This window comes from Ailuropoda melanoleuca, chromosome 11 (genome assembly GCF_002007445.2).
Source record: "Ailuropoda melanoleuca isolate Jingjing chromosome 11, ASM200744v2, whole genome shotgun sequence".
In the NCBI taxonomy this organism is placed as follows: Eukaryota; Metazoa; Chordata; class Mammalia; order Carnivora; family Ursidae; genus Ailuropoda; species Ailuropoda melanoleuca.
This window is the reverse complement of record NC_048228.1, coordinates 79627159-79651611: the sequence shown is the minus strand read 5'-3', so window position 1 is coordinate 79651611 and position 24453 is coordinate 79627159. Positions and strand designations below refer to the sequence as shown.

The 24453-nt window shown below is 46.0% G+C and overlaps 1 long non-coding RNA gene across 3 annotated transcripts in view; it reads left to right on the top strand.

The window, feature by feature from the left end:
- Positions 1-24404, top strand: part of LOC117804447 — an 82561-nt gene extending 58157 nt beyond the window's left edge. The window contains exons 3-4 of one of the 3 annotated variants that reach the window (XR_004628906.1): positions 18994-19096; positions 19758-24404. This is a non-coding gene — a long non-coding RNA (uncharacterized LOC117804447). Of the gene's footprint in view, positions 1-18993; positions 19097-19694 lie in introns of all 3 variants that reach the window. The other 2 variants (XR_004628908.1, XR_004628907.1) reach the window with 2 other exon arrangements.
- Positions 24405-24453: the final 49 nt, after the last annotated feature.

The following is a 24453-nucleotide window of genomic DNA, read 5'->3' as shown; positions in this document are numbered from 1 at the left end:
CCCCCACTCTCAAATAAATAAATAAATAAATAAATAAATAAATAAATAAACTTTAAAAAATATAGTAAATCTATATAATGCTTAATATATGCCATGGAGTGTTTAGACACTGGAAACATTTTACTCATTTCATTGTCATAGTCACTCAATGAAGGAGTAAGGGGGTGGTATTGTTATCCCCATCTTACTGAGATAGGGCAACACGAAGTTCCTTACTCTAGCTAACCCAGCCAGTAAGAGAATCGCAGGCATTCAAATGCAGGCAGTCTGGTCCTTCGTCCACGCCAATAGCCATTGTCTTCCACTAGCCCTCAATTCTACAGCAAAAGATTTCAATGTTTTAAATAAGAACAAAATTAAGATACATTTGAACCATTAAAATTTTTTTATTATGGAAATATGAGAGCCTGTATAAAAGTGGACAGAAGAGTATGATGAGTCCTTTGTACCCATCATTCAGGTTCAACATTGTTCATATCATGGCCCATCTGTAGTGCACCTACCCTCCCCACACCCACTTTCCCCCTGCTCTTGGAATATATTAAAGTGAATCCTAGAAATAATCATACTTTTGTCTGTAAATATTTCCAAGTACATCCCTAAAAGACAAGGACTTCTTTTTAAAAGTGAAACTAGAATCCCATCATCACACCTGAAAAATGAACAATAATCCCTTCACTCAATTGAATATCCAGGCAGGATTTGAGTTTCCCTGATTGTCTCAGAAATGTTTTGAGGGATTTTTTTTCTCCAAATCAGATCTAAATAATATCATTGCAATTTGTCTCTCTTTAATTGTAAGTTCCCCCTTGTCTCCTCGCAGTTTATGTGCCAAAGAAACTAAATCCTAGGTCCTGTAGTTTCCCATAGTCTGAATTTTGCTCCCCCCACGAAATGTCATTGAAGACATTTCCCTGTTTTCCAGATGTCCTATAAATTGGGAGTCGTATCTAGAAGTGCGATCTGATTCAGCTCTTACTTTTTTGGTACGCATGCTTCGACGGGCTAATTCTGGCAGGAAGCACGTCCTCTCCGGCTCTGTCTGGTTCGCTAACGCTGGAATCCATTGCCTGATGCCTTAACTTATCAGGGGTTAAAAACGGCACTGTTCTGTTATTCCTACCTTAATTCTTACCTGGAATGTTTCCACAAGAACACATTTGACTTTAGCAACAATTTAGTTACCCTCAGTGTGTACAGGAGAAGCAGGATCAAGGCTTGATTCTTTCCGTCTTCCTGTGCAGTTTTCGAAAAAATGACTTACTTTCTAGCTCCTCGAAAGGTAATCAGGGAGGTTCTTTTTTCCGAGTCATTTTAAACCTCAAGGTTTAAGATACTGATGTGTTTCCGCCCAGCGCAGTTACTGATTCTCAGATTTACTTTTCTGTAGCCTAGGGAAACCTCTTCCATTTGGCTCTTGGCCCTTTTGACACGACCTTCCAGTCTTTGCGAGCTTCCTTGCTCTCCATGATGACAGAATGTTCCAGGCTCATTCTGTTGTATGTAATACCTCATGATATCTCTCCGTGTTAGTCTTTTTCAATTAGCTGATCCACAGCCAGAAGACATGAGCGTTACGTCTTCCCGGATTCGGCTTCCAGCTTTTACCTCGTTTGCTACGTGACTTGGGCAACTTGCTTAATTAACTTTGCTTTGCCTCAGTTCCTGCTTCTGTAAAATGGGGGTCATAATAATTGTACGTACCTCACGTGTTGCTACAAGGAGAAACTGAGTCAATATATGTAAATCACTTAGAACAGTATCTGGAGCGTAGTAAAAACCCAACAAATGTTAGTAATTACCATTAGGTCTAATAAGACTGCTCTTAGTATATCATCCTCTGAATTTTTTAAAGTATGTCTGACATACTTGTGATCATACTTTAGATTGATTTGTTGCCTTTTATTTTTCCCATAACATAACAACATAGGCATTTCATATCATTTAAGAAACCCAAGCTCTAAAAACCGTGTAAAACTCTCATGTGGTATGTACCATAATTTACCAACTTACATGCTCTCCAAAAAAGATCAGGTGATTTCCATTTTTTCCTTATTATAAATAGAGCAGTGAAAATCTCTGTAAATAGAAGTTTCTGTCTTCCTTTGCGTTTAGCACTTCTTTACTACAAATTTACAAAAGTGGAATGACTTTTCTAAGTTGTGACCAAACTTACTTCCCAGCGGTCTGTACTGATTCATATTTACCTTGAGAATTTAGCACAGTTTAAAAAATATTTCTAGACTGCCTATTATTTTTCATGCTCTCTTACAAAATCCAGGGACAAACACAAGCCATTTCTATCGATCAGTTCTATTGATAAGAGACAGAAGAATATGGTGCCATCTCTGAGCAGCCCACATACGGGAGTGTCAGTCTGGCCCTGTGAGTCAAACCAGTGAGGTTTGGGGGAAATCTGACTGCCACCGCCTTGACTGTGGTGGGAAAAAAGAAGAAGAAGAAGAAAAAAAAAAAACCAAAAAAACCCCACCCAGCACTTTGAGTGATCTCGTAATTGGGTTCTGCCCTCTTCTGAGCTGACTTGAGCCCACGGTCACGTGACACAACCACGAAAAGGTGGTTAACAGCTCAGCAAGTGTGACTTGGGCTTGACAAGTGTAAAGCGTGCTGGGCGGGCAAGCGCGTTTAACCCTTGCGGGCCCACTGGCGGCGCTCCAGCCCGGCTGCCCTGGGGAGGTGTGCACGGCTGCAAAGGGACACCGCTGGCCCAGCAGGGAGCCCCTCTGCAGATGTCACCCTCGCAGGGGGAGGGGGGCTCCCAAAGGGGCGCGCTCATGCAATGTCTCCACCCACAGGAGGTGTCACTTTCAGATTCACACGAAGGCTTTGTGTGCGCCAGATGTGACCCTGATAATCCTTCCCGGTTAGGAGCTTTCAACTGGACAAGAGAGGGAGCGGGAGAGCGCTTGGCCTTTGCTTCTCCAGTCGGTTCCTGGTGGAATCTTCCATCCCTGCCTCTGTGAAACTGGCTGCATGGAGTTGGGATGCCTGTATTAAAATGGGAGATGACTGTTCCCCAAAGGCTGGGGACCCCAGTGTTCATTAGCTGAGCCACTCCTAAACCCACTCAAGCTCCCTTCCAAACTGCTATGACCTCCCTCCCATAAAGTAGCCGACCTGGTAGCCTGATGGCTAAGCCCCTGCGAGGAAGTCAGAAAAGCGCGGAGCTGAATTCTGCCTTCACCAATAACATCTGCGTGGTCTCACGTCCCTCCTCAGCTCAGAGCCGGGCAATACGGGCTCCGACCTTCTGCCCTGCAGGGTGGGTGTGAGGGTTCAATGAGATGCTGCATGCAGAGGGCCTGGCATGTTCTAAGTGCTCAGTGAACGTGCACTCGGCCCGGTCCTGTGCATTTGAGTCGTCGTCCCCCCGCCCCCACCACCACCTGCTCCGGCCCAGTTTCCCGTATGGGCTGGGCTTCTGCCTTTGCGATGGGAATAGTTTTGTTTCTCCGCGTTACAGAGTCTTGGTTCTGGCACTTGCATGCCAGTGGAGCGGGAATGCCCCCCCCCTTACTTCGGAGATGCAGGAACAGTGGCCACCTTCATGAGCCAGCCCTTTCCCCGTCCGCCAAGTGGAATCCCACGCTTCCCTCGGGCACCCCCGGCTGCCAGAGTGCACGCACCTCTTTCTCTCCAACTCACATGAGCAAGTCAAGCGGGGNGGGGGGGGGGGGGGGGGGGAAGCCTCAGCTGGGGGGGAAGCGTTCCCGTCAGCATGCACTCGGGTAAATTGGTTCTCAGTATTTGAAAGGAGAGCAAGGGAATAAGAAGAATGTTCCGTGCCAGTCCTGGCTTAAGTGCCTCTAGTCCTCTGGCAAGAGCAGAAGGTGCGGAGCCCCACCCAGCCTTGGGGAGCCCCCTCCCTCCACCATCTGTTTAAAATTAAAATATTGCCATATTCAGAAGAAAGGTTTGCACTTCCCCGCTGCTCCTCTCGGCTTCTGTCGCAGATGGAGGCAGAAAAGGAGGACGATGACATGAGAGCCAAGCCGTCCTTCCATTCCAAGGAGACAAGTCCAGATTCAAGTTCTCGAGTAGAGTTACCGGGCAGAGGCCTAGAGTCGGAAGACCACGCACGTTCCTGCCCTAGTTCAGTCCTTAGCTTTGCGAGCTGGGCTTGACTCTTTGTCTTCTGGAAAAAAGTAGATTTAAGCAGAGGGGCCTCGACTCTGAACTGCCTGTGAAGTATCTTTGCCAAACAATTAAATGTGAATTGAGCCAAACAACTAGATCTAATTAGCAGTTTACAGGAAATACAGGGGATGGAGGGACATATTAAATGACACTCCAGTGAAAGCCAACCTGTTAGAAGTTTTACAGGGCAAATGACTTTATTTCTTCAACAAAAGAATGACAAGGGGAGAAGGGACCTTAAATGTTAGTGATTCAAGAGATGTATTAACCAAATGTGACGTGTGGACTATTTTTGGTTCCAATACAAATAAACCAGCTGTAAGAATACATTTATGAGACAATTGGAGATACACTTGAACAGTGTTTGGATATTTGATATTAAGAAATTATTGTTATTTTCTTTAAATATAACACTGTCACTATAAATGTGTTAAGAAACTCCTTTTATCCTAGAAGTACGTATTAAAGTATGCACAGATAATGGAAGGATGGTATATACAGAAACAATACATGTGACATACTTCAAAATAACCTAGTAGAGGAAGAGTGGATGGGGGATGGATGACAAAATAAGATCTTTATTGTGTTGGTAATTATTGCAAATGGTCAATTGATTTATGGGGGTTTGCGATAATATTCTAATTTTGTGTATGCTTGGAATGGCTCACCATGCAAAGTTAAAGAGTACAAGAGAAGGTGGGTTCTGGACAGGGACGGTTGCCTGTATCTACCTCTTACTGGGCCAGTTAACCTTTGACTCAGTTTCTCCATGAAGACAAAAATAGTACCTGTCTCATAGGATGGTTGTAGGCACAAGGAAAGCACTCGGTACAGTGCCTGGCACATAATAAGTGCCCTTTCCATGTTAGCTCTCATTATTAAGAAAATAAGGGTTGGCACTAATTCATCTCTATGGTTCTTTCCCGTTGAAAGAGTATCTGATTCCAGCCTGTTCCTATCATACCTTAGCCCACGTTCACCTCTCCAGAAACTCTAACTTCCTCATATGTGCACTTTCCTTTGTCTGAGGCATCTGGACTCTTGACCTGGGTGGCCAGGTGTCAGTTCCATAAGGTGTGTTGGATGGATTTCTGGATTGGCAGGTGCGGGTATCTGATTTCCCCACCTGCTCACTCACTATGTGGCTCTTCTTCTAGTAGCTTCCTGTCACCAGAAAAGAGAGCTTGAAGCTTCAGGGGGAAAGTAAACACTCGGGATGGAGAAGGGTGAGTATGTAGTTACAGCCTCACTCCCCGACTCCTTCTCAACTTCTCAAGTTCCAGACCCCTGGTCAGGGAGGGAGAAGTGAGGGGTCCGAAAGGGAGGTGCCCATCTCCTCTGGGCTCTGTGTCTCCCTGGCAGTGTGGGCAAGTCGCTCATCTACACTGCACCCCAGTCTTCTCATGCGTAACGTGAGGACAATAGTACTCACGTGTTTCTTAATACAGAGTGGTAATCAAGAGTGCTAACTCCAGGGCTGGACTCGTGGGGTCAGAGTCCTGGCTGGCTCTGCTCTGTTTTACCTGTCTGATCTTGGACCTCTCTGTGGCACAGTTTCCTCACTGGTAAAATGGGGACAGTAATGGTACCTACGTCATAGGATTGCTGTCAGGACGATATTGAACGACACGTGGCACATAGCACTCAGCCCATGTTGTTGCTGTCTTCGTCATTGCCATCACTCTGCACAAGGCAAAGCTCACTCATGTGCCTGATCCCTCACCTCAGGCCTGCTTTCAGACCTGCTGAAGTCCCACCCCAGCCCTGGGGTCCTCCCTCAGGCATTCAGGCCAGCCCTGCGTCCAGTGGGCGTGCCACCGACCAGGGTCACACGAGAGGAAACCCTGTGTTACACCCTTCCTGATTTCAGATCTGTCCTTCACTCCAAGGTAATCAGGGCTAAAATACTTCCAGAAGGGAACCTGGGACATGGTGGGACAGGGGAGAAGAAAGGAAGCATTGGAGGGTCCTATTTTGTGTGTGCAGTACGAGAAACTTGCCAAGAAAGACCAGTGACGGAGGTTCAGCTCGGAATATCCTGGCTTCTGCCTAGTCCTGCCAAAGAAAACAAATTGCTCCACCCAGGCTACGCCCAAGCCCTCCCTAGAGGCGCCCTGAGCCGGGAGCCTGTGGGTCCAGTAGGGCCCATCATTTGGTGCCTGGAGCCCATTGTCACTCTCCTCTTTGGAGTGGCAGCTTAACACCTCCAAGCGTTTGGCTCTGAATCGTTACTCAGCATTGGACGGAACCCAATAAACATGCAAAACAAGGACGGAACTCAAGAAATGTGGAAAATAAGAATGACGAGAAGAAGCAAAGAGAGAACAGAATCGTGAATGCAATAGGCCTGTGGAAAATAGACCCTTGGTCCAAGCATGGTGGAGGAGTTTGCTATAGGCACCCGGGAGCTGGGGGGTCACAAGTTCTAAATATCATTTCTCAGAATTACAGAGCTTGACATTTGGTCACTGGGCTCCTCTAAGTCATCAGCTCTACTTCCTGACTTGAGACCCCACCCTAATAAATATGCCTTCCTACCCACCCCTTTCCTCCCCTCCTGTACCCCACTCCAGCCTCCCCAACTCTAGAACTTCAGGCTGGGAAACTTGTAAAGACGAATAGCCCTTGTGCTCCCTCCTCTGGGTGTTGAGAAAGATCTGGAATAGAATTAGCTTTGTGGGGATTTCCAGGTGCTGAATCCCTGGAGCATGTTTGAACTGAGCTTGGCTGTTTTCACCTGCCTGACAAGGGGTGGGCCAAGCCACACCTGGTCGTGCCAAGTCCCTGGTCCAAAGTGTTTGTCACAGTGTCTCAGCGAATATGTCAGGCCAGATTTAACTGAAACAACGTTGAAATGATTAACAACCGCAACAGCGATAGTGGTACGCCTTTTACTTCAGTCTATCTTCCAAAGTGTAGGTAAAGAAAAATCTTACTCCTGAGTAAAAAGTCCATGTGATTTTGTGTAATTTGGGTCTCAGGATCACAATGTCAGTGGTCAGGTGTGTGCATGAGTGGGGGGAGGGCTGGAGGGTGGCGAGGGAGTTTGGTCTGTAGCATAGTAGCGGGAGGAATTTTTTTTCTGCCTTGGACTTTACAATGACAAAGAAAGGATTTGTTGAAAATGACAGGGCGCACTCTCCATAATGAGAGCCATGTTAGACTTAGTATGTATACATCAAGTACATATGCAACAGATTTTGAAGCAGGGGGTTTCAAACTGCCTCCCACTTTCCATAATATGCCCAAACAATACAACACTTCCTCTGTATGGCTTAGTTCTCAATAGTGGAATGGGAATGGGAGGCCCCAGCACTTCTGGAGATGGAGAGGACACTTGTGCATCTGAAAAGAAATGCTCTGCCCTGAATTGTGTCCGTGCAAAAAAGATAAGTTAGAATCTGACAAGGGATTTATATCCCGAATATAGAGCAAACTCCTAAAAATCAACAACAACAACAAAAACAAACATCCCAATTCAAAAATGGGCAAAAGACTTGAACAGACATTTCTCCAAAGAAGAAATACAATTGGACAGTAAGCATATGAAAAGATGCTCATCGCTACCATCAGGAAATTCAAATCAAAACTGAATGAGATACCACCTCACACCCATCAAGATGGCTACTATCAAAGAACAGAAAATAACTAGTGTGGGTGTGGACATGGAAAAAATTGGAGCTCTTATGCACTGCTGGTGGGAATGCAAACTGGTACAGCTGCTGTGAAAATAGTATGGTGAGTCTTCAAAAAATTAAAAATAGAATTACTGTGTGATCCAGCAATCTCACTCCTGGGAATATACCAAAAAGAATTGAAAGCGGGGTCTTGAAGACATATTTGTACACCTGTGTTCATTGCCACCTTATTTACAATGTTTAAAACATGGAGCAACCCAAGAGTCCATCCGCAGAAAAAAGGATAAGAAAAATGCAATGCACACACACCCACCCACACACACACACACACACATAGTAGAATATTATTCAGCCTTAAAAAATATTATTCAACATATTCAGCAACATGCTACGATATAGATGAAATTTTAGGACATTATGCTAAGTGAAACAAGCCCTTCACAAAAAGATAAGTACTGTATGATTCCACTTATATGAGGTACTTAGAGTAGTAGTAGAATGGTGGTTGCCAGTGCTGGGGGAAGGGTGGAATGGGGGTTTAATGGGTGTAGAGTTCAGTTTTACAAAATGGAAAGAGCTCTGGAAATGCAGAGTGGTGATGGTTGAACAATAAGAGGGATGTGTTTAGTACCATTGAACTGATGCTTGAAAATGGTTAAGATGGTAACTTTCACAGTATGTGTATTTTACTACAATCAAAATACTTTGCGGGGGGATAGAAAAATCTTCTCTAAAATTTTATGGTCCCAGGTAAATATTAGGAGAATAAAAAATGTAGAGTAGGCCTTTTGAAGTCGCTCATATTTCACATCAGAAAGCTTTATTAATAAACAGTAAGTGGTACTATGCAAAATAAATAAATCAATAAAATCTTGGCTTTCGAAATTTTCACTTCAAGGGCAGAAGAAACTGTGTTACTGTTAATGCTGACTGTAAGGGGCAAGTTTTAATTCAAATAAATTCTTTAAACATTAAAAAGAAGATAAATTGGGGCCCTAATCCCCAGTTGCTCAGAATGTGACCTCATTTACAGATGGGGTCTTTACAAAGGTAATCAAGTTTCAGTGAGGTTGTTAGGGTGGGCCCTAATCCAGGAATGACTGGTGTCCTTACGGAAAGTGAAATTTGGACACAGATGGACACAGAGGAAAGACAACATGAAAAGACACAGGGAGAAGATGGCCACCCACAAGCCAAGAAGAGAGGGGCCTAGAACAGCTTCTTCCCTCACAGCCTGCAGAAGGAATCAATGCTGCAGTCACCTTGGTCCCAGACTTCTGGCCTCTAAGGCTATGAGACAATACATTTCTGTTGTTGAAGCCACCCAGTCTGTGGTACTCCGTTATGGCAGCCCGAGCAAACCAATACAAGGGACAATGGGTGATTCTGTGATGCATCCCTCTGCTGTCTCCTCAGGGCCTGCCTGATCAGTAGTGTGGAGAATTTGGGGGGGGGGCCCACTCTGTCTCCAGTCTCTCCTCATCAGGAACCATTGTAAACCCATGAGCAAGGGGGCTGGGGAGACAGCCTGCATCTGTTGGTCTGACCTGAGTCCCTCCCTCAGTCTAGAGCAGCTGTGGCTCAGGTGGTCTGACCTACACTGGACCTTCCATTTCCCAGTGTTTCTACTTACAGGTAGCCCCTGGTCCTGCTCTCCTTGGAGCAACCTAAGTTTGAGCTCCTTTGATCTTCTCTGTTCTTTCAGTGCATGGTGACCACCTGGGAATGGTTCCTTTGGGAGAAGAATCTTACTTGGAGATTGCATTGAAGGTGACCCATCTGTCTGTAACACTATGACACTTCCCGGGAATGGTCACTATCCATCCCCTGAGCAACAGTGACAGTCAATTACGGCTTAAACATTTGTCCTACCACATCACTTGGTTTTACTGGAGATCTAGATGGAACGGCTAGTTGCCCCCATCCGTGATTGGCATAGAATCCCAGGCATGACTTGCAGCCATCGTGGCCGGTTCTGTTTTCCTGAGGGACCCGGGTTGACGAGCAAGCCTATCCAACTGAAGCCTCTATTACTTTAACTCTTGGATTCTCGGTCACACTCTCACCATTTGCCAATCAATGCCTATGAGGTTCCCAGGCAAGGGGTGATGTTTTCTCAAGTCCACCACCACTTCCAGAAAACCAATTCAAAATGCACTACAAACCTACAAATATATGACGTGAACACACATTTGTATTTATTTGTATTTTCATAAGGAAACACTAGGTGAGAAAGCAAAATAAGAATGATTACCAACAGAGGAGAGAAGGAACTGGAGAACTGGGATGAAGGGGCAGGAGGCGGCGACCAGACTTCTCAGGTATACTGTGCTTTAGAGTTCTGACTTTTGTTCTTTTTTTTTTTTTAATGTTTTTTAATTGAAATACAATTAACATGCAGTGTTATATTAGTTTCAGCTGTACAATATAATGATTCAAGAAGAATTCTGACTTTTCAGTCATATACAGGAATTACCCATTAAAAATCAATTTTTAATTTAAAAAAATGCACCATCTATTGAAAAGGGCCTCAGAATCTCATTTTTTGTTTACGAAACACGCCCTGTGTAATTTGTTAAGAACGATCTTCCTTTACATGCTTACAATACCCTATGTTTAAAAATGGCGACTGTCTGTCTGTCTGGCATAAGTGAGAACCTGTGGAACGGGTTCGTGATAATGCCTGAATGGGCATTAAAAGCTAGAGTAGGATTTTGGAAGACTTTGACCTCATAGTTTGGGCTTCACAGGAAACCAGCTGAGTGGCCTTGGACTAATCACTTAACCTTTCTGTTCCTCACCTCTTCGTCTGCAACCCCAGCTCAATTCCACTCCTTCACTGTGCTCTCAGATTTGTTATGTGGCTCCCATGTGAAAATACTTCAAAAGCACCATCCCCATCACTTTGACAGTACTGTTTCCAATGAACCTGTAAAGTGAGACCTGGTCCGATCTTTAGAATATTTGCGTGTGTCTCTATGGCACCGCCCAGGGACTGGAGTCACTCAAAGGATGAACGTGGGGTTTTTTCCAACTCTCACTCACACGGAGCAATTTGCTAAGAGTTGGAGGGGTTGTTAAATAAAAAAAAAGGGTGGAGGCAAAGGGAGGCATCAAGTCTCTTCATCTGGGCCAGGAAAGGAACTCTGGTCCTGCAAACAACTGACAAGTAGTAAGAATGCTTGGTGGTGGCTTAACATGTTTAGGCTTCTGATCCTCTCGCTTCCCTCCCTAAAAACACACAAAATTAAGGAAGAGGCAAGAAAGGTGGTTAAGATTCCTGGGAGAAGTTTCCAGAATGAGACAGGAAAAACAAGAAAATAGAGAGCACAGTGTGTCCTGACACGTTGATGTGTTTCCCTTTAGATTTTTATTCCCCCTAGAAAGATATCCAGGATTTTGTCTTCTCTTAACAAAACTTTGGAAGGAAAGTCTGACATAATCCCCAGAACTGTAAAACCTCTTTGTGCGGCCGTCCCCGGAATGCTTTTCTTACATTCTCTCAAGAAGCCAACCTACAATGTGGCAAGTTCTGGAAGCCAGGAAGGGAGGTGGTAATCTGAGCGGAGCTGCAGGGCGGCTCCCCTGGGCGCGGGGGCAGGCGAAGGCGGAGCCCCAGCTCCACCCGGCCTCAAGCGGCGCCCCTCCTATGGCCACAGGGGAAAAGGAGGAGAGACCTACATTTAAAAAGGCAGGAACCTACCAACTGCAGAAATCCTAAAATGCCCAGTGCGAATTCCTACTTGTGAGGTCAAATCGAGGTCAAGAGGATTACCCAATCGTTTCTGAAAACCCCCTCTTTGAAGGGGTTGAGCCAGGCTGGCAACACCCCAAATCATTAACTACATCTAACTTGATCTTTAAAACTTTAAACCTAGGACTGTTTTGTTTTGGTGTTTTTTTTTTTTCTTTTGCCGGAGCCAATTTTTCTGGTGGCATTTCTGTTACTTCCTGTTTGTGACTGAGCCTTCCTTGCCCTACTTCCTTTTTTGGGGGTTTGTTGCCTGTACTGTCATTTCCACTTAGATGTATGGAAACGGGGTGTGTGTGTAGGGGTGTGTGTGCACGCGTGTGTCTGCGTGTGCCCGCGTGTTAGATTGGAAGGGAAAGAAATAATAACTCGCATTTCTCTGTTATAAAACACTGTTTCTCATATGTTCACATTCTTTCATTTACTTTCCACAGCCAGCACGAGGGGATAAGCAATATCATTCCCCCCCAACTGGAGATAAACTGAGGCTTGAAAAGGTTAGCGTTCAAGGTCACTCGCCAAAGAAAGGAGTAAGACCTGAGTCCCACTCCCTGATTCCGAAGCCAAATCTCAAATTCCTTTTGTTTAACTCTTAAGGGGAGGGAGCCGAAATTTAATTTATTTGGCCAAATTCTATCCAGAAGGATGTATTTGTTCAATTTTAATTACACAGTTTTTATTTCTGAAATGTAAAGACTTCGCTCGGGCCCTGCCCCGGAGCAATGGAACAATTCTTCAGGCTCTGCTGGTTCCTTGTTTTGGCAGCTGTTCTGCAGTCCTAACAGCACGGCTATTTCCAGGGCCAGGCTGGGGTGTTCCTGCCCCCCTGTAGCCGGGGGTGCGTTGTCAGTGGCAGGCATTAGGGGGAGCATGTGTGTAAGAGGAGGGAAACCACTCGGGCTCAAGCAGGAAATGTCTGAGATCATGTGTCCTTAACAGGCCGGGTTGGAAAAGTTGTTGGTGTTTTGTTTTTTTTTTTTTTTTCTTCCCTTGACTGAATGCTTGGAACTCCAGCCTTCTCTGCAAAGATTTGTGCTTCCTGATTTGTAGGTTGGGAAAAATCCAGCCTCAGGGGGGTTGTAGGGAGAAGTCACCTCGTGGCCTACTGGGTCCAACAGCTCAGCTCCACAGTGCCGCCCGAGGAAGGCCCCCGGCTCTGGGCCTCTGCAAGTCAGAGAAGGCCCTTGAAGCTTTGTCTCGGTGCGGGCGGAGAAGACACAGAGGCCCAGACAATGGGTTGTCCTGGGTCCTGAGAGGACAGGAATTTGTACCGTTAGTAGCAAGAGAATTAGAAGGTACACTGCAGGAGAGGACAGCTGTGTGGTTTTTGTTTTTGTTTTTGTTTTTTTACTATATTTCTGCTTTCCACAACAGTGCGAGTGGCTGGCTTGGCTCTCAGGTGCCTTTATGAGGCGCTCACTCTGACGGAGCCTGTTAACTTAGGCTGCATTCTGACAAGGGCCTTGAAGTCAGATGGAAAAGAAACAAACACGTCTGGCATTGCATGACCCTAAGCCCGGAGCGAGGCTGGTGCTAGTTCTGGAATAGCTTGGAGTGCTGACAGGCCACTTGGAATCCACGGTGTAGCGTTCTCTCTTTTTCCCTTTCTGGACCCAAACTGTAATTTCTTAACCTGGGAAAGAAAAGTTGCAAGAGGGAGATACCCTGAGGGTAGCAACAATTTCCTTTCCAGCCAAAGAGAAGAAGCAAAAGTTGATGTTGGCCTACACTGGATTTGTATGTAGAAGGTAATTGACCTTCTGTTGTGAATGGGGGTTATTGACAGAAAACATTGTTTTGCTCTTGGTTCCAAATACACATGAAATTTGTACTTTAATGCACTTGCTCCTATATTTTCTTTTTCTTTCTTTCTCTCTGTCTCTCTCTTTCTTTCCTTCCCCCCCCCTTTTTTTTGTTTATTTCAAATGCTGACTTCCTAGGGTATTTTTCTAGAGCAATAGAAAAGATGTTAACCAAAATTTCCTGTAAAACTCCTGTGTAGGCTTCTCTGCCTTCATGCCGTGCTGAGGGTCAAAACCCCCTTCACTGTGAATAAGTTTAAAAAGACGTAATTAGGGTGACCAAAATGAAAATGGACAAAATGGCGACCCACTAAGAATAGATGGTACTAATGGGCTTTGCATCTCCATTCTTGTACCGGTTTCCCCTAATATAAAGTGATACCCGCGCCTCATGTATACTTCTCATCATAGCGATACCTATGTATCCCCCAGTACAAAATGATTCCTATGCGTTGAGTTGGTATACTATAAGGAATTTAGGTAATCTTCTGGAATGTTTCCACCTTCTCTTGGCCAATCAGGAAATTTATATTTGCAAACACCCTAGTTCAAGTAATTCATTTATTAAATTACCCTTGATTGGAAACCCACTGTGCTAGGCATAGGAAACAAAGGTGAAGATCCTTCCTTGAATAATTCACAGTCCCGTGAGAGGCCTCATGTTCCCCTGCACGTGTGTTCACACCTGTAAGTGACCGGAAGAATATTCTGAGAGAATGCAGCGAAGATGGTGTAACTCTCCCTGCATGCAGCAGTATTCGCAGGGGTGAGGGCTCAGGCTGCGAGGGCTGGAGTCCTGGCTCTGCCATTTGCTAGCTGTGTGACTGGGGCAAGTTTCTGAACCTACCTGAGCTGCAGTTTCAGTATCTTTGTAATGTGGGAAGAATACTGGTACCCATGTCATGGGTTTGTTGTCGTTCTTCTGTGAGGAGTCAATGAGCTGTACCACAGTAAGCACCCTGTGTGTGCGGATGATAAGGAGGACTAAGGAGGACCTGGTGGTGGAGGTGGGGTCAGGACAAGGGAGAGGGGATGGACGTGGCTTCGGTGAGAACTGCGGGGTCAGGAATTTCAGCCGGGAAAGGAGCGGAATGTGGAGGGTGAAGAGCATTCCAGAAGACGCCCCTCCTGGTGCTCCCACAAGCCCCCCAGGTGGTTCTGATGTGCACTGGAATCTAAGAACCACTGAGCTGCGTGGTAAGGTGTGGATTTTTTTTTTAAGATTTTATTTATTTGAGAGAGAGTGAGTGACAGAGAACAAGTGGGAGGAGAGGCAGAGGGAGAAGCATACTTCCCCCTGCTGAGCAGGGAGCCCTACACAGGGCTGGATGACCCTGACCACAGGGCTCGATCCCAGGACCCCGAAATCATGACTCGAGCTGAAGGCAGACGCTTAACCAACTGAGCCACCCAGGCACCACCTGGCTGTGGATTTGAAGTTAAGGGGATGAAATGCTTGGATTTCTGTTTTTGGAGAGAACACAGTGGTGGCTGTCTGGGGGATGGATCTGAGATAGGGGACAGAAGGCAGGACAGGGGGTCCGAGAGAGAAGGGATGAGGCGCTAGAGTTCAGGTCATAGCGGTGGGAATATGCAGAATGGCTATGTGACGGCGGGACCAAGGTGACCGAAGAGGGACTCCCTAGAGGACATACGATGCGGAGCAGATCAGGTTTAGTCATTGGATTTAGGAGCGAGGAAAAGCGGGAGGCAAGGGTGAGTCCGGGGACGGCGAACACAGGGCTTTTAATGCCGGTGACTAAATCGTGCCTCTGTGGTCTTGCTGAGACCGTTCGCGCACCCCTCCCTCTCCCTCCTCCGTCGCTGCCAAGGTGACTGACAGCGCAGATTGGCATCTGTGCAGGAGGTCTAGCTCCCCTCTGGAATGCTCTGCGCTCTCCAACCACAGACATCACCTCCCCCCTGGCCCCCCACGGCCAAGGGAGTCATTCCACCAGCCGTGGTTCCTGCTGCATAGGCGGATGACTCACTCTTCCAGAGCAGCTGGTGACCACTGTACTTCTCTCTTCCACAATGTGGGAGCACTTCCAGGACCTTCCCCTACCCCCCAAAAAGAGCACTTTGACCTACCCTTTAGTGCGAGCTCTCTTAGAAGAGCCGGCCACCCACATCTCGGGGCTCGGAGGAGCTCCACTCCAGAAGTGTACTCACATTATTGCTCTGTCTACATCTTAACACAGAGTATTAACCCCTCTCCTTTATGACTGCCACATCTAAAGCAGAAAGATCGCAAGAGGGAAGATAACAGTGGATCCCATAAGAATGACACGTCTTTCCTTTAAAGCCGCATTTCTTAAGTGTGGTCTGTGTACCACTTTCTACATCAAAATCGCTTGAGGTTTAGGTAAAAATGCAGATTCCTGGGTCCTACCATACACCTACTGAATTGCTAGGAGTGGGGAGTGGGGTTAGAAACCAGGGAATTGATATTTTTAATAAGCATCCCCAAGTGAGTCTCAAATTACCTACTGAAAAACAACAGTGATGGCTCTAGAATTTTCTTTTCTGGTATTTCTGACGCACTGTGCAGCTAGAATGACCTCAGCCCTGTGGGCTTTTCTAGCTCACTTGGAGGAAGGCAGGGCACCCTCCCCTGGGGAGAACACCCACTCTAGAGGCTACGGAAATCGGCCCTACGGCTCTTCTGTTCATTTCCTTGAGGCACTGGGGGGGTAGGGAGCTTGCAAATTAAGCACAAGCACATAAAACGAGTGAAACACACCTGTTTAAAAAGACAAGTGCGGGGTGCTTGGCTGGCTAGTCAGTAGAGCAGGTGACTCTTGATTGCAGGGTCATGAGTTCGAGCCCCACGTTGGACATAGAGTTTACTTAAAAATAAAGAACAAAGAGAGCTTCTTCATTCTTAAAAAAAAGAGAGAGAGAGAGAAATGCATTCTCATATTCAAAAAGATAGCGTTGGATTACATTACAATGTTCCTCTTTCAAAAGACAAATTAAATGTGCTCCCAAATTGCAAATAGTGGTATTGACTCACCACCCGTAAAACATTTTTGATTGTTTATTTTGGTTGGAGTTGTGGATTTCTCCTAAATGGAGTCCTCTCTCACCTCTTCCCTTTATGCCCAATGACTGACCAAGGTCAGCAAAGCCATCTGTGGGGTTGGACCTAAGTTTGATGCCGTGCAGAGTTAACTGACCCCTGATAATAGTACAGGAAGGCAGTACCATCCAAGTGCTTTGAACTCCAAGGAACATAGCAAAGCAGTAGGCGCATAGGTTCAAAAAATATTCTGAAAAACAAATTAGTTAGAGGGTTCTGGATAATTGGATTGGTCTTCCTTGTTCAGCAAGTATTCACTGAGGTCTGAACATAGCCTAGCAGACCTAAGGGCCGAGGGGATATGGTGGAAAAGGCATGAACCACACCCTCGGAGAGCCTGCGGTCAGGCTAACAAGGTGAAACAAGCACTTCGAGATGAAACACGAATAGGAGGTAGTCAGTGTTAATTAACAGTTGGACATCAAGTTCAAGTTTGGGGAGAGGCAGAGCCATCACCCAAGGCTGGAAGTCATGGAGAGCCTAGAGCTGCCCTGAAAAGTTGCCAAAGATAAGGAGAGACAGATGGAAGTGATGGGCCTCTACTTAGAGACCCAGCAAGAAACGGCACAGCACTGGGGAAAAACTGTCCCTGCTGGGGACACTCAGTAAATGGGTCTGGAGGAAACCTGGGGCTAGGGTTGGAAATGGGAAAAGATGACTGCAGGTGTCATTTCTCAGCATTTACCAAATATTTACAGTTCGTCAGGCACGCCGTTCGGACCTTGACTGACATTTTCTTGTCTGAGTCTTACAACAGCATGGCAGGGCCAGCGTTATCCCAGGTCCCATTTTAAAATGAGGACACCGGGGCTCAGAGAGCCCATAACTAGCCCAAAGTCACACAGCTCGCAGAGGAGAAGCCAGGAGGAAAACCTAGGTCTACTGACTTTCAAAATGTGTGTGTTTCTTGGGACTCTTTTGTCCCTGTTTCCTCTTCTTCAGATCCTATTGTGGCTTGCAGGAGAAGCTTAGCAGGGAGAATAAATTGAGGCCAGTAGGCTAGGTGATTCCTCTTGCCCTGGTGGCCCATAGCCTCTGCCTGAAGAATGATGTATTTCTTGTCCCACTCACAGAACCCCAGAGTGGCACCAAGGCCAGGAAGGGATGGGCTAATATTCTCTCTTTAGTCCCCTTGGTCCTTCTGCTTTATGTCTGTGCTTTTGATACATATTTCCTTAAGAGCAGAAAAATGAAAAGATTTCACTTACACTGTGCTAAACACCCTGTGTGTTGTACAGACTTAGATTTAAATTCAATAATGAGTAACTGAAAACTCCCTCAAAATGGATTTTGTTCAAAAGTCAGTTCATTCCTCTCTCCTGTAACAAATCCAGAGGTAGGCAATTTAAGGACCGTATAGTGTTTCCCTCAAACTTCACAGAAGTCCAGGTCTTTCTGCTTGCTTTTCCACCATCTTTAGTATGCTGCCTCCTCGTGCCAATAGGGCTGCTTCAGCTCCAGCCATCACTTCCACATTCTAATCAGCAAGAAAAAGAAGAGGGCGAGAAGGCATTTCTTCTCCAATTTATGGACCTTCGCTAGAAGTCGATCACCGGATGGCCAGAACTCAATCAAACGGAACAACTAGCTCCAGCGATACTCAGAGATGTAGTCTTTATTTCAGGCTGCCATGTCCCCGGGGAAAAATGCATTTACTAGAGAGAAAGAGGAAATAGGTATTTAGGTAGATGTGGGGAAGTGTCTGTCCTCCTCACTTATGGGATCCTTATTATCATACAATCCCGTGAGTTGGATGTAACTGATATTCTCATTCGATAGAGGAGGAAACTCAGGCTCAGAGAGGTTGGCCTGTCTAAGGTCACACAGCTATTAACGAACGAAGAAGTTGGGATGGAACAGCTAGCTGGCTCCTAAGGCTGTAGGATCCCCCCGCCCCCTGACAGAGAATAAAGAAACTGGATTATACATTCATCATGCCTAGATCATAAGTGCTTTCTTCCTTTTTCTTTTTCCTGATTAAGATGTTGGCATACCCTTCACACCTTAATTCAGATGAGAAAGGGTTAACATTTTCTCAAAAGAAGTGTGGCTAAGAAACCAAGGAGGAAAAGAAACCACAAGGTAATGAAAGGCTGGGCCTAAGGCGCAGAGTGTCCTGAGATAACTAACAGGCAGCCGGGCAGCCGAGGGACTGCCTGCACGGGGACAGCGCGGAGGTGGACGTGTGGGCTCAATATAAGGGCGCAGGGGAATCTCGCCTTGCCCAGCCTTCCACCAGCGGTCCCTGAACTTGCCTGATGCATATTCAGCTGCTAGATGTTCGCTTTGGTTCCCCCTCACTTGCAGATACCGGGCTTGGATCCAGGCTGGTATCTGGCCTCCCCCCAGTGCCGCCTCACCCTCTGGCCCTGGCTCCCTGAATGAGGCTGCCTCTACCTGGGGTCCTAGCGAATCACCACTGGCCCTGAGTTGGCCAGGGGAAGAAACCTCTAGCTGGCACCTAATTAGCATAGCAAAGGGAACCGTCACACCCAGCCTAAAGGCGGTTCCAGATATTCAAAGCCTTTTATTCTCTCACTTTACCAAGATTTCTTCCCCCAGGTGCTTTCTGCAGATAATGCCCATACTTCACCTTCAATCTGGGGATGATTAACCAGAGAAAAGATGATCTTAGTCTCTGTGGCAGCATTGATCTCTACAAAAGGTGGGCTCTCCCATAGCCTCCCAGCGCTTTTCTTTCTGAATGATTTAACCCCCACCCAACCTCTCTTTCTCTTTTCCCCACCTCCTCTCCCCTCCCTTTCCGCCTTTCCACCCTCCTTCTCTCTTTCTTCTCCTCTTCCTTTCTGCCCATTCCAGTTGATAATGTGTGTGTCTCTGTAGGAGAGCAGACATAGTGCCCGCACCCAGCCCAGAGTGGGGTTCAGTGTTCATTGTGATGCCCAGCAGAAGCCCTTCCCTGCTCGGGGAGAAGAAGGGAGGGTGTTCCTAAAAAGGCTCCAGGGAGGACGTGGCACGGGGGCCCCAAAACAAGCAGGTATGGAGACAAGAAAGTCTTCTGAAAACAGAATGATTCTTTCTCTGGTTCCACCTGCAAAGGGCTGGTCTCTTTTCCTGTGTCTAGAAGTCACCGCCCTTCCACAAAGAAACAAAACAGCTCCTTCGAGGCTAGGAAAGCCGTCTCGAGATGACAGGCGCTCTGGCTCTCTCCAACTGTCTCCCTGGTGAGGGGGAAGATTCATGGTTCGTTGAAGAAATGAATGGCTTAAGATCTCACGGGGCTGTTTTTCTCTTTGTTGAAGTTTTAGGCTTCTGTGGGGAGGAATGTTCTGGAATGAACTGAGTTCTTCCACGTGCCCATTCAGGTCTTGCGGACTGGGGAAGTTTGGGGCTGGCCTGTACACCTTCCAGACTCAGACACAAATACCTTTATCAGGCCTAGCCCTACAGAACCCTGATTATGAAACCAGAGAACCCTGCCGACTTCCTCCTCCTCCCATGTACCCAGCCGGTACCCAGATTGCATGCCTGCCTCTCTGCTGTGCTCACAAGAACAGAAGCTTTGTTCTCCGCTCTGTGTTCAATGACTTTTTATCCACATGGGCTTGGGAAGGCCCGGGACACTTGAGACCTCGCTGATTTTCACAGTTTACATTAGAGTCCTGAATTCAACCCTCGGAAGAGATGTCCCCCAGTGGGTAAGAACAGTGGCAATCTTTTCTCTTTATGAAGTGTGCACGAAACAAAAAATAAAACTCATGTCTGTGGAAGAGCTGGAAAGAGCCACCAATGTGTCGCGCACCTACCAAATTTGACTTCTTTCTGAAGACGCAGTGTGCTCCCACATCCTACCATCCAATCTCTGAGAACGTTCGCCAGGCTGGTAGAAGGAATGCCGTGGGTTTTCTTATTTCATCCTCCAGGTAAACTCATTGGTGCTCATTTTAAAATAATAGCTTAAAAAATGTTTTCCCCATAACGTCAAGGCAGAATCTGACCGCCACAACGGCTTTCATGTTGGAAAAGGTAAAAGTTAATGACTCCGCTGAGCCATAATGATCTTCAGCACATGCCCCTGCCCTGCGACAGAGTCTAATTAAGCACAGATCATAGAATGATTTAGGACACACCCTGCTGGGAATGGCAAGATACACAAGACCCAGGCCTCGGCCTCCGAAGCGAACAATCTTGTCATCATATTGGCTGCTCGCCACAGAGCCGGGCATCTGTGCCAAGCGCGGAAGCTACCCTCACCATAGCTGGAAACCCCATCTTTCCTACCAGCAAACAAGATTGGAAGAAATTAGGCAACTGCTCCAGGTCAAACAGCTACCGATCACAGGAGCCAGATTTCAAATCCAGGGCTGGCTGACCCCAAAGCTCCCACCATTTTCCACTAGTCTACAGTATCTCTCCGTTTAGCCAGGGAGCCTTCTCGGTCAGGGTCCTATCAGGAGACAGACACCAGACCCCTTCTCAGAAGCTGTTCACCAACCAGAAGGGTAAAGAGGGAACTCTTAAGGTAGCATGAAGGCAGCGTCTATGGGAAGCAGCTCCTACCCCAGGGCCGAGGAAACAAAGGAAGGAGGTTTGGAGTGATTGGCAAATCTTAGAATGGAGAGAATAGGCCCCATGGAACTGAGACCTGGGCCTCTGAAAGTTAGAAAGCTACTTGCTGGTGCTGGCAGCCCTGAGCTCAAAGGAGTCTGGGGCCCACACTCTGAGAAGCCCGGGGGTGCTGTCTTTGAGGATGATACCAGAAAGTGGGTTCTATGTGTTTGGAAAGTGCAAACTGGGGTCAGCTTCTGTGATAGGAAGGAACTGCGTCCGCTGGGGTGACACACCCAGACCAGGGAGCAGACAGGAAAGAGCAACTCTCCTCCTCCTTCCACCTTGTGGCACCCCCCACCCAGCCCTCCTGTTGGCAGGACCTCCCGTGGGGCCGGCTAGCTGAGCAGAGACGCGGTTTGCAGGGACCCAGCGAAGAGAAGGGTGGGCTTCAAGTTGAAAGGCAAGTACCAGGAGGCAAGATAGGGACCTACGAAAACATCATTGAAGATACTATATGGTCATGTCTCTGATGACTCTGTATGTTGTGAATTTCATAGAATTGAGAAGCCAGTCGATGGTTCTGTGTAAGGCTCTTGCTGCTGGGTGTGGATGTCCTCGGGGGCAGGGACTTTGGCTTCTTCATGCTTCCATCCCCAACATCTTGCTGGCACTAGAAAGATGCCCAACAAGGGCTGGTTAAGCAAAGGAGTAACTCCATCGTGTGAACCCTTGTAAAGCTACACGGATTTTGTCGCTGGAGTTTGCAGGGCCAGTTCTGAGCCCCACAGGCTGGTCTTACCCTGACCCAGCTTCGGAGTTGTGGAGGATAAAAGGGATTGGTTACTGTAAGTGACAGCAGGTCCTTGCTAAGGGATGACAGAGTTGGGGGCAGGGTCTTCTGGCTCTGGCTCCCCGAGGGAGTAGCCATGCTCAGGATGCTTCCTCAGGGCTGTGTTTCTCTTCCAGGATGTTCAGCCCTGCCTCTGACACCAGCACCATCTTGTTCTTTCTGGTTCCTGTCCCTTCCTTGTGTCTTGCTATTCTTAGCCCCGGGAACATGTGTGTTTGCCTGAAGTCATGGACACACACACTTCCATGATCACAGGACGTGCTTAGAAGCCTGGAATGGAGGTGGAGTGGAGTCTGGGTCCCGGAGAGGGATAAGGCCGGGTTCCTGGGAGCTCAGCACATCAGCTCTGGGTCACGTTGCTGGAAAGGGGACTTTGAGGTCTCCTCATTCAATGTCCTCATCTTGCAGATACAGAAACTGAGACTCAGAGGTGGAGAGTAACGGTCTTCCTCAAACTCTTGCAGTGGGTGAGCCCATCCAGAGTTTTTACAGAGTTCTTGCACAGTGCCCTATGGCTCCCTGCCCCTCTTTCCAGCGCACTTTCAATTGAATGCAAACATCTCAGTAGAATTTACTTGATGCTGGGCATAGAGCTTTTGTGCATCGCCAGCGTCCTGAGTTGAATTGAATTAAACCTTTTCTTTTGGAAGATCCTTGGGCATTCTGAATTAGTTTCACCTTGAGGGTTTTATTTAGTATAACATAACGCAACACAGCATGGTATAGTATAGTATAATATTTTGTTCTAAATATAACTGTTACATAATGCACACATACACATATGTAAACATGTATTAATAATAAAAGAAATAAACATATATAATCTAAATCCTTCTGAACTAGACTTTCCCAGCAATATTTCCAACCAAATGGCAATTTAGTTTACATACAGTGGCTTACAGAGGATTTTTCTTTAAGGATTTAGCATGGATTGGTAACAAATTGATACTTGGTGAGAGTTCTGTGGGTAGCCAAGATTTGTCCCACTGTTTCATTCCATTAAATGAGTGATCCTAACAGCCACATGGCAGCTGGCATCAGGACAAGCAGAAGCGACTGGAGGAGGGGAGGGTCAGGTCATCGGAAGTCTCTCAAGGCCCCGAGAACAGCTGGTCAGCATCACAATCCCCTCACTGCTCATTTCCCGCCCTCCTCCCTCCCAGCTTCTTAGGTCCCTCCCCAGCACTCTCCTGGCTCAGCCAAACTTAACTCTTGGGGTGACCTTGCTTTGTGAGCACTGAGCCTTCTGTGCAGATAAACTCACAAGCAGTTCTTGGAAAAGCTGTGGTAAGATGAGGCTGAAGGAGAAATTTCCTCCCATGCTTCCAGCAAACTTTCTTGAGCCCTTTATGGTTCTGAGATCATGTGGGATCACAGACCCAGGAAGCTTACTGAACAAGAGAATGATTCTAGTTGCCCAAAGACACTTGCATTTGAGACCCCAAATATATAACAAATGTGGGCTCTCATCTAGTCTCTGAGGCACGAGGATGAAATTTTAATCGAACATTAATTTTTAAATTCTATTCTTTTGGAAACCCTGTGGTATGTAAGTCCAGGACAAAGAAGATAAAAGGAGCTATTCAGGGTTAAACGTAAAACAAGATGACAACTGAGAAAAATCGAACACAGCCCTCATTCGTCCTCTGGTATCTGTCCCCTCTGTGGGCATTTTCAGTGTTGTGTATCCACAAAGACAAATATATCTGTAGCCAACATATTATTTGGGGGGCAGGAGAGCTGAAATTTTCTTCTGATTATAAAAGTAATAAAATCTTGCTGTAGAAATCTAGAAAGTACCAACACATGTAACAGGAGAAAAGTAAACCATCCATAATTTTGTTATCATTTTGATATTTCTTTTTCTAGATCATACTAAATATACCACTTTATATAGTCTTTTTTCCTACACACACTATTTATAAATACTGTATTTGCAAGCCTGTGTTTTATATCATCACATATATTTTTCTTCTTTGTTTTCATTGTTACATTTCCCTTTAAAAAAAAAAACTGTTATAAAGAACTCTGAAATGAACATCTTTGTGCATGGAAAGATTTCCAGAAGTGAGACTTTTGAACCAAAAAGTATAAGTTAAGGCTCTCTATATATTGCAAAATGTCTTTCCCAGAAAGGGATTCTAATATCACAGATCCTCTTGTAGGAACTTGTATGACAGCATCAGTTTCATACAAACTAGCAGGTCTCAAGCATTTTCTCTTTTGGTTTTAAAGAACTGATTCAATACAATAGTAAGAAAACTACACAATTACTGCTTTTCTTTATGTAGACTTTTGAACATTAATAAGGTTGAATATGTTAATTCAATATATATTGGCCATGAGACAGGGACTGTGTCTATTTTGCTCACTGCTGAATCCTTAGCACTAAGAGGAGTGCCTCACATATAAAAGTCATCCAATAAATACTTTTCAAAATGAATTTTTAAATGATATCCTTTGGCCATTTATCTATTAGGAAATAATGTGTTTAATGATCTGATATTTGAAAATGATTGGATCCCATCCTGGGAAGACTAAGAGTTTGTAATCCAGTTATAAAAAGTAGCATGCAAGTTACATTTCTACATATATGAATTGGCTTACCTCTTTAATTTTTGAAGATTTTCATAGTCTTGAGGACCGAATCATGGAAAAGA